The sequence below is a fragment of the Schistocerca americana genome, chromosome 6 (assembly GCF_021461395.2).
Source record: "Schistocerca americana isolate TAMUIC-IGC-003095 chromosome 6, iqSchAmer2.1, whole genome shotgun sequence".
Classification (NCBI taxonomy): domain Eukaryota; kingdom Metazoa; phylum Arthropoda; class Insecta; order Orthoptera; family Acrididae; genus Schistocerca; species Schistocerca americana.
Window position 1 is genome coordinate 218,530,113 of NC_060124.1, and position 9,729 is coordinate 218,539,841.

The window sequence follows — 9,729 nt, forward strand, 5'->3', positions numbered from 1 at the left end:
CCAGAACAATTAAAATCCGATGTCAATTTCGTTTCTATACGGCCTTTGATCCCAGGATAAATAGAAAACCTTTCTTCCCATCTGATGTGATACGAACTTACTGTGGTGGATAGGCTTACCTAACAGACAGTGCCAAAATGTTGAGTCCCTAACTCGTGCAGTCATTGAATAGTAAGGATGGTGTAATGTGCAACTCAAACCATACCGTCAAGTGCTATTTATCTGTCGTTTGTTGCCAACCCATTTCAGCGCCATCTATTAGGAAAATTTTCGTTAAATTTTTTTTCTTCCATGCCGTTACCCTCAATATCAATAATACGCTGTACACATTTGACGTCATTCTGAGCAGTGGTTCTCTTTCTACGGCATGCGCGCAGTTGATCAGCGACTATGGCACGAGTCATGACACGGAAGAAACACGATTTCGTAAAATCACATTATGCACACGCTCGTGTTCAAACACTCCTTACGTCGCCATGGTACCAAATCGCTGAGGTCAGTCGCAAACAAAAAACGATATTTACCGATCACAATTTCACACACTTACACACACACACACACACACACACACACACACACACACACACACACACACACACACACACACACAAAACCCATGTTCCTGACCATCCATCCCATTGGTCACCCACTGACACGTTCACATGTGCCGCGCAGTGCCAAACTATAGTTATGCTGCGACTTAATACACTCCTACTGTTTTCAGTTTTTGTTGCCGATTTGACCCACTGTACATTGATAAGCCAAAACATTATGATCACTGCCTACCGCGACGTTGGATGCCACCTGATGGCGTTATGGGCACGTGACCGATAGCAAAAGTATACAGAGTATTACAAAAAGATACGGCCAAACTTTCAGGAAACATTCCTCACACAAAAATAAAGAAAGGATGTTATGTGGACATGTGTCCGGAAAGGCTTAATTTCCATGTTAGAGCTCATTTTAGTTTCGTCAGTATGTACTGCACTTCCTCGATTCACCGCCAGTTGGCCCAATTGAAGGAAGGTAATGTTGACTTCGGTGCTTGTGTTGACATGCGATGCGACTCATTGCTCTACAGTACTAACATCAAGCCCTTCAGTACGTAGCATCAACAGGTTAGTCTTCATCACGAACGTGGTTTTGCAGTCAGTGCAATGTTTACAAATGCGGAGTTGGCAGATGCCCATTTGATGTATGGATTAGCACGGGGCAATAGCCGTGGCGCGGTACGTTTCTTTCCAGAACGAAGGTGTCCCGACAGGAAGACGTTCGAAGCAATTGATCGGCGTCTTAGGGAGCACGGAACATTCCAGCCTATGACTCGCGACTGGGGAAGACCTAGAACGACGAGGACACCTGCAATGGACGAGGCAATTATTCGTGCAGTTGACGATAACCCTAATGTCAGCGTCAGAGAAGTTGCTGCTGTACAAGGTAACGTTCTCCACGTCACTGTATGGAGAGAGCTACGGGAGAACCAGTTGTTTCCGTACCATGTACAGCGTGTGCAGGCACTATCAGCAGCTGATTGGCCTCCACGGGTACACTTCTGCGAATGGTTCATCCAACAATGTGTCAATCACTCATTTCAGTTCAAATGTTCTCTTTACGGATGAGGCTTCATTCCAACGAGATCAGATTGTAAATTTTCACAATCAGCATGTGTGGACTGACGAGAATCCGCACGCAATTGTGCAATCACGTCATCAACACAGACTCTGTGAACGTTTGGGCAGGCATTGTTGGTGATGTTTTGATTAGGCCCCATGTTCTTCCACCTACACTCAATGGAGCACGTTGATTTCATACGGGATACCCTACCTGTGCTGCTAGAACATGTGCCTTTACAAGTACGACACAACATGTGGTTCATGCACGATGGACCTCCTGCACATTTCAGTTGAAGTGTTCGTACGCTTCTCAACAACAGATTCGGTGACCGATGGATTGGTAGAGGCGTACCAATTCCATGGCCTCCACGCCCTCCTCAACCCTCTTGACTTTCATTTATTGGGGCATTTGAAAGCTCTTGTCTATGCAACCACGGTACCAAATGTAGAGACTCTTCGTGCTCGTATTGTGGACGGCTGTGATACAGTACGCCATTCTCCAGGGCTGCATCAGCGCATCAGGGATTCCATGCGACAGAGGGTGGATGCATGTATCCTCGCTAACGGAGGACATTTTGAACATTTCCTGTAACAAAGTGTTTGAAGTAACGCTGGTACGTTCTGTTGCTGTGTGTTTCCATTCCATGATTAATGTGATTTGAAGAGAAGTAATAAAATGAGCTCTAACATGGAAAGTAAGCGTTTCCGGACACATGTCCACATAACATATTTTCTTTCTTTGTGTGTGAGGAGTGTTTCCTGAAAGTTTTGCCATACCTTTTTGTAACACCTTGTATAAGCCGAGCAGGTAGGGACGGGGAATCACCGTAGCGAAGATACGGGTCGCAAATGGGCAAATCCATTGAGATAAGCAACTTTGACAAAGGGCAGATTATAATCACGCAGAGCCTGTGATCGACTATCTCTAAAACGGTGAAGCTGGTCGAATGTTGACGTACTGTTGTGAGCATCTACGGGAAGAGGTACAAGGACAGTGAAAGTACCACTAGGCACTAAACTGTTGAACGTCTACGACTCTTCATAGAACGTGAGGTTCGGAGGCTTGTTTGCTCTGTAAAGTAGGACAGATGGTGATCTGTAGCATCTGTGCCGAAAGAGCAGAACGCTGGCGCACGCAAAAGTGACCCGGAGCACGCCACTAATCGTACATTGTTGAACATGTCCACAGAGACCACCCCTACGTCTTCACGAGTTGACCCAACAACATCGTCAATTAAAATTGCAGTTGGCACTGGACCATCGGGTTTCGACCGTCGATCAATAGAAACGTGTCTGCCCTTCGGGTGTATCACATTTTGCTACGCCAGGTCGCTGGCCCTCCACAAACGCCGTCATCGAGGTGAATGGTGGTTCGAAACGTGCAGCGTGTCGTTGACGCAGGCTGGTGGGAGTAGTACTGTGGTATGGGAGACATTCTCCTGCGCTTGTATGGGACCTGCGGTAGTACCCGAAGATACGCTGACAGCTGCGAGCCATCTGCACCCCTTCATGCTTGATGTCTTATCGACGGATGTGGCATCTCGCAGCAGTATAATTGTCCGTGTCTCGGAGCCGGAACTGTGCTACAGTAGTTTGAGGAGCACTCGCGTTCGTGTCTCTGGGAAGAAATTCCCCTGACGTAAATCCTACGGAAACCATCTGGGTGGCTACAGAGCGTGGCCTGGTAGTCATGGAATTAAATGACCTGTGCGTAGATATTTAATGTCACATGCCCCCACAAATCTACTTACAAACTGTCGCGTCAATGATACGCAGAGTCAGAGATGTATTTCGTCCCGAAGTCCGAGGAACAAGCTATTAAACATGTGTTCAAAAGGTGTAGGCTGTAATATCCACGACACTATGTTCTAGCCACAAGATGTTAAAATGAACTAAGTGTACAAACTTCAACAAATGAGGACACTCTGTCGTAAAACATGATATCTAACAATTTTTGCCAATTGGCGTTTTTGGCAACGTCGGACTCCTTACAGCTGATTTCATAGGTTGGTGAAGGAATCTGTGGGAGATGTGCACGTTTTAAGAAATTATGTTGGTATTATGTTATGGTAAGTGACAGCTGACTGCAGGTAAAACTTTGTAAGTAACAAACATGGCGGCCCGACGCAGTCTGTTCCGTAGTGAGGACGAACTCGAATCGAAAGTTTCGAGCGCTAACAATAATTCTGACTACAGTTCTTCCTGTAATGCCAAAGATGAAAACCCTGAGTATTATCCTGTTTATGAGTCCAAACAAATCGGATGCAAATTACTCCTTAAAAAGATTATAACAGATGCCTTTATTTCTTAATCTGTTTGAAGTAAAAGGTGGTATGTATTGCACTTACCAAGTTTTACTGCCTGTTCCGTATTGAAACTTTTCCAAAACGGAAATTCTGAACGTTCCTTTCATCAAATATGAACTGAGTACGTGGTAACCAAACTTCGTAAAACATAAGCACAATGCATTATATAGAAATAACCGAAATAGGTTTCATTTTGTCTCGCAAATTATAAATATGTGCGTAGGTGACCACGGTATCTACTAGGGTTACTATGTTTTACACCCACTAGGTTAAATCACTCAGGATATTTTCTATTATCATGGTGTAACTCAAGCTCTTCAGAAGAAATCTCTACCTGAAACGTAAACACAACACTTTTATCTTATGTCCTGTAGTGTAGCTTGACTACCAAGCGAAAGGTCACGAGATCGAATCCTGGTCGGATCACGAAGCGTTTTCAGTTAATCTTCGGACACATCGTTTTCAATAAGATACGAATTACGCCAGATACAGCCGCGGTTCGGCTTCCGCGATGAACTGTAGATCCCTTCTCTTGCAGGTTGTGGATACGGGAACCTCCCAAGTGGCTTCAAGTTGATAGACTAGCAACAGAAGCGGAAGGCACACGAGATTTTTATTATTATCCCTTGAACTTTTTTTTTTTTTAGAAAGAAGGGTAATGAACTTTTCGATACAAGTATTCCGCGCTCAATATGTACCAGGATGTACCAGTAGGTCTACAACCAACAGTCATTATGAAAATAATGTCGATGTAAGGTCACCTACTGCTTCTGGAAAATCTGATCCGCCTAGTAGAGTCCGTTATGCAGGATCGTCGGTACCTGTTAAACAAAAGGATACTGTAGACGATCAGGAAAAATCAAACGAAAAAGGTAGAAAAAGGAAACGTGGGGAAACCAACAGGAAAAAAATAAAAGAATAAAGAAATTTAGGTAAAAGCTATTTGTCTTATCGAGGAAAAGGAAATCTACAAGCACCTCGAGAAGCAGTCCCAGATTGCCTTTGTAAGAAAAAATGTTTTTCAAAGATTGATGCTGACGAACGACACTCGGTGTTTGAAGAGTTCAATAGAATGGGAAACTACAACATCCAAAACGCTTATCTATTTGGTCTAATAGATGTTAAAGAAACTGCCATAAGTACGAAAAAGAGTGGAATTCCCTCTCGAAGAAAATTTACCATTACTTATAATATCTTGGTTAAAGGGCAAAAAGTAGAAGTATGTAAAACTGCTTTCCTCAACATCCACGGACTTTAAAAAAGTAGGGGGAGAGTCGAAATTTTGGTTTAAAAAAAAACAGTGGCGCTCATACTCCTCTATCAGATAAAGGAGGTGCACGTGGGCACCACAAGAAAAAGTATTCAGAAGACGATATATCAAAACTTCCCAAATACGATTAAGTCGCTACACCAGGCGCAAAAATCCTTATAAGATGTTTATGTCTATGGAATACACAGTTAAACGTTGTTTTGAAGAATATACTCAGTTCTGTTCAGAAAGTGTTGGCAGTCCTGTATCTTCAGACAAGTTCAGAAGAATATGTACGCAAGAATTTAATATAGGATTCAGGTCTCCTAAGACAGACACATGTAAGGACTGCGACTCAATGAGAATTGAACTGCAACAAGCCGAAAACGATGAAAATGACGCTGAAGTCCAAGAAATTGGATACAAAATCGAGAGACACCTCCTACATGTTGCTGCCGGCCAAAAATTTTTGCAAGTGGCCCCAGAGGACAAAGAAGCCCTTGTTCTAACATTTGATCTCCAACAGGCGTGGCCCATTCCAAAATTAACCACTGGATCTGCATTTTACAAAAGAAAATTGTTTTTCTACATCCTCAGCATTCATGATTGCTCCAATAACGTTGGGTACTTTTATTACTGGGACGAGGCTACTGCTAGGAGAGGAAGTGATGAAATTGCAAGTTGCATATTGAAACACTTCACCATGAATGACATACAGTGCAAGAAACTGATAGTAATATCAAATAACTGCTGTGGTCAAAATAAAAACTGGACAATAGTCGCTTTATGGCTTAAATTATTGGCAAGTGGCCGTGTAAAACGGATTGAACATGTTTTTCCAGTAGTTGGACATACTACGTTGCCATCAGATAGAGATTTCAGCCGAGTAGAGCATTATGTGAGGGATCACATTCAGTATGTGTACTGCTTGGAGGAACGGGGACAGATCTTGAAACACGCCCAAGACTCACCTCCATTTAATGTGTACAGAATGCAGCAGGGAGATTTCTTTCAAGTTTCTTCACTGAAGGCATTGTTTAGAGCACCCAAGAATGTAATTGCTGCGTCTGTCAAACTTCTGTTGGTCCGCGAAGAACCAGATTCTCTGACTATTTATAAATCATATTTCGGATCTGGTGAAGAAATATCATTGGAGCTGAAAGGTCGTCCTCTTACAGAGATTTTCTGGGGAAATTTAACGCACCTCTGCCACTGCTGTATAATACACCAATACCAGTCAATAAGGAAAAATTGCGCGATGTCCTCAGCCTGTTCAAGTATATTCCAAAGGGATATCGCGGATATTACACGAGCTTAGTTCCTGAGCATTAAATCTAAAATTATTGTACCTAAAAACTACTAATAAAACAATTGGTAATGCAACTTTTGGCTACTTTATTTTATTTCCAATGTGATTATCGTGTTACACCATTGCACTGTAAACATCCTGGTAAGGTTCCATCTATGTGGTAACTGCCACGTACCAGAAGCAACATTTAACGTCAGTTGTTGTGAAACATGGTATCTGGCAGATAACATGGTAGCAATATCTCATACGTGAATGAAAAATATGGTATCTACGGGCATATTTCCTCTGATTTTAGTTCTTATATTCGCAAACAAAATGTTATTAGGAGCAGCTAAGACGAATTTTACTTTCCAGTACACATAGAATATCTGCACAACATAATTATGTGAGTTTTGTTAGAGCAAACTATTTGATATTTTCCTCAACAGCCTACTTCCCGTAAGTATAGATTTTGTTGGTTACCATATTTTACGACCGAGCGCCTGAAACATTATCGATACTACGTATAAAAAAGACTGTATTGTGTAAAAATGACGATAATTATTTCATTATTTCTGTAATTATTTAATTTCTGTGTGAATTAAAACTATTATCAGAGAACTACATTCATGGACAACGACAATAATAATCTTTTTTGTTATCTGTGATAATTGTAGTTCAGTTGTTCTTCCTGTGCTAACCGATGAACTATTCGGACGTGAGACGTGCGAGGTCTGTAAAGAGAAAACCTTCAACCATATATTGTTAATTATTATTTGAAAAATAGAGTCGCTATTGCCTAGACGTGCATTTGTATTTATTTCAGTTGTACTCCAATCTAGTTAATGTTTTTAAGTGTTAACTTTCAGGTCCGCAATTAGGAGCGGAGCTATTAGCGCTAGTAACTTATAGCGGAGTTTACTAGTAGCTGGTATAAAAATATGACGTAATTTCCATTGAAAATAATTTTAAATGCTAAAGAATAGAGACAAAAGGCTTAAAGAGTTTTATCTAAATATATTAACATGATATAAAGGGAATCGAGAATAAAAATAGACAAACTGACTATCGTCTGTCTGCCGCCATCGTAGTAAAAGTATCTCCGCGGCAGTTTTGAATCGAGGATTTTAACGAACATAAATGTTGTTAGATATAAGTGAATGGAAATAAATGTACACCGGTGTTCCCGAATGTACTTTAAAAGACAGAATTGAACTCAGATTGAATCTTTAAAAATAGTGCTCACATCACGTTACGTAATATCAATTTCTTATTTGTTGATGTATGAAGAATAATTATTTCGGACGATTTACATGAAATATTTTAATAGAAGACATACGTCAGTGTTGAGCGCGGGTAGTATTTTGTGACTGAATGTTCCTTTTGCTAGAGAAAAGTGCTTCCAGTAACAGTTGTGTAAAATCTGATAAATGATATGCAATTTAATGCCACTCGCACGACTTTACAAACAACATTTCTACACAACGTGGAGATTTCTTTAGTAGAAAAATATTAGCCGGGATAATCATTTTTGAGATCAAACGAATTGTTACGCTGACAACAGGTAACTGGTTTTATATTTTATTTTATCTACCTGAAATATGATTTATAAGTAATTAAAGTCACGAAATACTATAAACCGGTTTCGTCACAAGGGCCATTTGTGTATATAGGTGAAACGGGAAGGACTGTTAAAGAACGTATTAAGATACACGAACGCCACACGCGGCTGAAATGAAGTATGAAATTCCATGTAGAGGAACAAAATGAGAACTGTGGCCTTGACATTGATTTCAATAACGTGTGCTGGCTAAGAAAATAAATATTTGTAGAAGGAATGTCCGAGAAGCGATTGAACTTCCTAGGAACACTGTAATTTCAATAGAGACAATGGCTACAGGCTTCCGGCTACGAGGCTTCTCGCCATCATGGCAGTGAATACGGGGCCGCAGTTTGCGAGCAATACAAACAAATTCCACCAAGCCACGTCTGGGGACAATAACATTTTTGATAAACTTTCCACCAAGCCGTTTCGTTTCTATTCAACAACGGTGGACCACCAACGCAGCAGGAAAAGTATTAACCAGTAACACCTCTCCAGCATAAACGTGGGGAAAATCCATTTCTATTTAATGGTGATCGACGAGCAAGGTAAGCCGAAAGAATTTTAACCAATAATCCCACTTCTCCAGCAGAAGCGCGGGAAAATTCCTCCTTGAAAAGAGAACGTGGTACTGATATCTGTTCAGTCAACCATGGACAACAGAAGATCCTGAATAAGATCTCGGCATAAGCGCCGAAACGCCAGTTGTATAGAAGAAATTTGGCGCGGTCTAACCAAAGAGAAGATTTTATCTTCAGTTGTTCCGGCGGGTAAAAAAAAAAAAAAAATCCTGGGAGGTTCCGGAATGCCAGCAAAGAAAAGTGGCTTTTAGTCAAAGGCATATTATTGTTCTAATTGTAAGACGTGCATATTTCTATTGTCTATTGTCAAACCACAATTTATGAAAGATGTTTATATTTTATTAATAGGTTTAAGTAGGAATGATTAATAATTGTCATGTTGGAAATAATTGTGGTAGCAGGGAATGTCTGCACCAAAGTATTGTTGGCAAGAGAGACCAAATATTAATATAATTTTAAGAAGGGCGGGAGAGACCGCGTATGGATACATTTTAAGAAAAGAGCGGGAAAGACCGCGCATTGATACATTTTGTAATGGTAGCAGGGATTGTCTGCATCAGAAAGCATTGTTGGCAGGAGAGACCGCACTTTAATGTTCGTAGGAAGTCAGTAGTAAACGAGATGTGAAGCGAGTCGGTAGCAGGTCTGAAGCGAGAGGTTGAGAGGAGCAGTGTAACTGCCAACCACCAGCTATGATTTACAAGAGATTATAAATGGATATACAGAGATGTCAGCTAACTACTATCATAAGAGGAATTAATATTATTGAATTATTTTCTTTGTGAACTACTACTGAAGGTATGTTTGCGCAATGCTAATTGTAAGATTATTGTAAAAAGTAAGTCCCATTTCAACGTTTGTAGAATCATTTCATTACCAGCAGTAAATATTTGAAGAAGCGTTTTTAGAATATAATTAATTTTTGCCAGCAATATTACATTACTGATTATAATCCATTCCAAAATCGATCAACGTAAAACTTTCAAAAATTTTTATTGTTGTCAAGAAAAAGTGTAACTCCGAATTACGTAACTTAAGTCAAATTAATTAAAGTATAGCCGGCCGAAGTGGCCGTGCGGTTAAAGGCGC